This window comes from Papaver somniferum, chromosome 6 (assembly GCF_003573695.1).
Source record: "Papaver somniferum cultivar HN1 chromosome 6, ASM357369v1, whole genome shotgun sequence".
NCBI lineage: Eukaryota > Viridiplantae > Streptophyta > Magnoliopsida > Ranunculales > Papaveraceae > Papaver > Papaver somniferum.
In genome coordinates, this window is record NC_039363.1 from 76303302 (window position 1) to 76308525 (window position 5224).

Below are 5224 nucleotides of genomic sequence, written 5' to 3' on the forward strand. Positions count from 1 at the left end.
GATCTGAAACTGGTTGTGATTCAGTTTAGTGGAATGTGTCGCTAAAAGCTGCAATTGCGGGTAATCAAAGTTGTTGTTGTAAATGAGTTATGAAGTTTAAGTTAGGGTTATGTATTGTTGAGTTGATTGATTGTTAGAACTGATTTGAAATAGATATTGATATTGTTAGAAAAAGGATGGAATGAAGTCTGTAGTAGAGCTTTGGTCTGTCTGACTGAGCTTATTCAGTCGGACTTAGTTGTATTATTGTTTGACTTAGATCATTTGACTGAGTTTACTCAGTCTAAATCAATTTCAACTTACTGAGTTGACTCGTATGACCATTTGACCAAGACATTGGCTTGACTTTGGACGTTGACCGCGAGTTGACTCCGTTGACCGTTAGTTTGACTGTTAATTGACCCTAGTGGACCAGTCCTTGTGTAATGGGATTATTTAGCGGATTTGGGCTTAGGATTAGTTATCATATTTTTATGTTTTGGACCTCTTGTGGTCCAAATTACTCTTTGGAGATATTCATAAGACTTAACTAATGGACTATAGTTACAACCTAACTGAATTAGTAAATATTTAGACATGCAAGAGATGGATAATGAAGATTTGTAGAACCATAAATGGGCTTAGAACTATTAGATAAACTTGTATAATTATTGTGTGAGCCATTTTGGCTAGATTCTTAGAGTTCCTGTGTAATTAACAGTTAGACTCTATTAACAACGATCGATTCAAAGGATGAACCAGTGGATCGTGGACCTCGAGATAGGCGTGGCTTGTCATCAAAAGTGGTGGGAATACTTTTAAATCTTTTGTGATTATTGTTGTTCTCTTTTAGAAAAGTTTAAGTTTTACAAATTCATGCATTATCTGATTGTGTATTTCATGCACTGTTTTATTTAAAATTCTGAAAGTACTGTTGATTTCTTTAATCTTTCCATTGTTTGGAAAGGAATTCTAATGCTTTGTTTTTCTTCATGAATTGTTTTGGAAATAAGAATTTCCATTTGATTGTTTGGAAATGAGAATTTCCATCTGTTGTATATAGGATGTTGCTCCTTCATTTATATCTACTCACTTTAGAGCTATGCTTACTAGGTGCGTCTTTAGTCACCATATAGCTATCTAGGTGCGGAACGACTTAAAAAGTCACCATATTATATATTGTTTGGAAAGAGTTAGTTCCATATACATGATTGTTTACCTATGTGATTTAGTTGTGTTTAGTGTTTATGGAAAGCAAGAATTATTTTAAAATCATTTTCAATGATTGCATGAAAGTTAAATGTTATTCCTACGGGGCACCCCTTTTAGGGATGATGTGCTAACCCATCCCCACTTTCAGTTTCAGAGGCAGATCAGAATTGCGCAGCGAAAGCTTCGAGGAGTTGACTCTGTTAATTAGTTAACTTCTGCTATGTTTTATTATGTTATTTATTCTATTTTCAAACCAAAATATTATTGTATATGTATCATTTGAGAGGATTTTTTGTATATATAATTCTGAGTGGTGCTAGTTTTGGGTTAAGTTTTGCAGCAGTTTTCTTTATTGAATGTTTAAGTAAATGATTTAGATTCTTAGTGCCTCTTTATTTAGTTAATCTATTGGATTAGTCAACAGCTAGCTTAGGAGGCGCTACATGGAACATCCTTGATCAATAGGAAGTTCAGACACATTCTTTTTGACGGGAACGAATTTCAATTTTACTTCTGGAGCTGGAACGTTTTCAGGCGTAGCAGAAGTACTTGGTATATTAGACTTCTTAGAGCATTATTGAATAGATATTTTACTCAAGCGACGTTCAATTTCCAAAGAATCCTTTTTGAGGCTAGCCTCAAGAGTCATACATGAAGAATGATCTTCAGTATTTTCTTTGAATTTGCAGTCTCTTATTACACCAAGAAAAATATCGACATGATGTTTCAACCGATTAAATCTATCAGCTTGGATTCTAGCAAGATTTAGAATCAATTGACTCTCTTCAGCTGTTTCCCGTTCATTTGAAGGGCAATCGGAGGAACACATCTCGGTGTCTGTATGTCTTGATTGAACACAAGGTTCTTCTATATTCGATATTGAAGAATCTTTCTCTTTAATAGAATTCGACGAGATAGAGCCTTTATTTCTGGTGATGCGTTTACTAGAGATAGTACTCTTGTCCATAGAGTCAGATCGCAACAAACACAGACTTGTAAAGTCTTGAACGTGTTTGCCTGCTCTGATAACAATTGAAAAAGCGGTGGTACAACAACCACACCTAATATTTCGCTTAGCAATCTGTATGGACAAACTCCAATATACTTTCTAGAGAATCAACTAGACAATCAGACTCAATCTAGATAAAAGTATATCAAAGAGTTTATATCTCAATCTCTCAATTTGATCTTTACTCAAGTTAAATAGAAATCTGCGAGTCTTTATCAAAGAGAGATAACTTGGATGGTACCAAAGACCAATATCCAAGTGTCAATCAATTTAAATCAACAACCAAATGGTCGGATATTCTAATTGATTGAACTTCAATGCATAAACTGTATTATTTCAATTATAAAGATAAACAATATAATGCGGAATAAAAATAACACAGACACCAGAATTTTGTTAACGAGGAAACCGCAAATGCAGAAAAACCCCGGGACCTAGTTCAGATTGAACACACACTGTATTAAGACGCTACAGACACTAGCCCACTCCAAATTAATTTCGGTCTGGACTGTAGTTGAACCCCAATCAATCTCCCACTGATCCAAAGTACAGTTGCGCTCCCTACGTCTCTGATCCTAGCAGGATACTACGCACTTGATTTCCTTAGCTGATATCACCCACAACTAAGAGTTGCTACGACCCAAAGTCGAAGACTTTAATAAACAAATCTGTATCACACATAAAAGTCTACGGTAATAGATAAATTCGCCTCCCACGAATATACCTACGAGTTTTGTTTCGTCTTTTGATAAATCAAGGTGAACATGAACCAATCAATAAACCGGTCTTATATTCCCGAAGAACAACCTAGTATTATTGATCACCTCACAATAATCTTAATCGACGCAGCGAAAAAAGATATTGTGGAATCACAAACGATGAGACGAAGTGTTTGTGATTTCTTTTCTATCTTGCCTATCAGAGATAAATCCCAAGCCAATGATTACAATTGTACTCGTAGGACAGAAACAACAAGATCAGATCACATAACTACAAGAAAAGTAGTATCGGTCTGCCTTCACAATCCCAATGAAGTCTTTAACCTGGTTTTAGAAGAAGAAAACCAAACGTTAAAGGAGAATCGACTCTAGCTTAGCACAACTAGTATCATACAGAATGTGTGGGGATTAGATTTCCTAGTTACTAGAAATCTCCCTTATATAGTCTTTCAAATCAGGGTTCGCAATCAATGTTATCTTAGTAACAAAGCATTCAATATTCACCGTTAGATGAAAAACCTGATTAGATACAAGCTAATATTTCTCAACCGTTGGATCGAAAACTTAGCTTCTTACACTCAAATGAAATGTTCAATTTTTGGTTTATGTAACCGTACCCAAACTTTAACATTTGTTGGTTCAACAATAGTTAACCAATGGTTAGCCATATGATCACCTTCATATCAACCATATTCTTCTTCACCATAACTATTTCAAATGACTCAAATGAACTAGTTAGAGATTTTTTCAATTGCTTAGATCTTATGTAACTACACAAGACACAATCGAAGCAAAAACGGTTTGATTCACTCGAATCGGTTCATGAACTTTATAGCCACGGTTTGCAAAAGCATTCCTTAGTTTATTTAAACATTAGTTCAAGAACAACCGGTTTTAGATATAACCAACTCAAGTTCGCGGACTTAAGCTCACGGAAGGAGTTCATAAACTCCAGCAGAAATTCTCGGGCTGAGAACTTCCACCAGTTCGCGGACTTGGCTCACGCCACTCCCGTTTCTCTTGATCAATAAAGTTCGCAAACTTTGGTTCAAGGAATAAGGACTTATACATATATGTGTTTCCACAACAATGGTTATATCCTATCAATGGTTATGTAATTTAAACTCTGATTTAAATCATTGAAACATTCTCAGAGGACGTTATATAGCCGTTATTCACAGACCATTTTTTGTTAGAGCTATTTTCAAAGTGATTGAAACATAACATGACTTTTGTCACTAGGTAAAGATGAATTCGGCTAAAGCGAAAGCTTACCAACACATATTTTGAGAATAGATAGGCGAGTTAAACTCGGCTCGAAATAGCAAATGCGTATAATGAAAGTCTATATATCAATACGACTTTTGTCTCAAGAGTAGGAGATAGAGTAGATAGATGTTTGAGTGATAGATAAGTTCAAGTCTCCACATACCTTTTAGTCGATGAAGATCCACCAGTTCCCTGAGTAGTCCTTCATCTTGTATGATGATTTCCATGGAGTTCTTGAGCTCAACTACACTTTCTATCCTAGTCCGAGACTTTTAGCTATGTAGTCTAGTAATCAAGACTTATAGTTTTGATCACTAACATTGACAAACATGCTTGAGATAGCAACGCATGCGAGTTCGACCGATCAATGCTCTAACATAATCTTTCCCACAAGAGTTCATCCTATCTTCCATCAATATTTGCATAATGACATAATTGGATTAACTTTTGTTTGTTAAAAGTTCATTCAAACTTTTATCAATATTTGCATAATCACATATGAAAGACTTAACTTTTGACCACGTATGGGACAATCATAGTTCACGGACGCAAACACACATATCCCATACCAAGTTGCAATATATAAAACCATAAATATTAATAATGCAAAATCATCTTCCAAATAAACTTTAAAATTTAATTAAATAAATCTAAAAACATTGCAAGATGAAAATCGTTGGAAATAGCTATGTGTACTCACAATAATGGTTATTCCAAACCCTAGTTATCCTTCTTAAAACACAAGAATAAATTCTCATAAGAAGTTTCCTAGACAATAAGAATTATAACTCCTGGGAAGAGCGCAACCGAAAATCATCAGACATGACCAGCAACCAGAAATCGAACATAGACAAGTTCATCAGTTGCTTTCTTCAATTCGTTTTTCAGAAATTCAAGATTCTTTGTTGAAATTCCAAGTTGTTCGCGTACGACATCAAAATTTCGAAGAAGATTTCCTACCAGTTGATATGACATCTGAACTGGAAGTTTGTTTTCATGATCAACAACATTGTAGCAAGTTATGAAACAGGGTTCT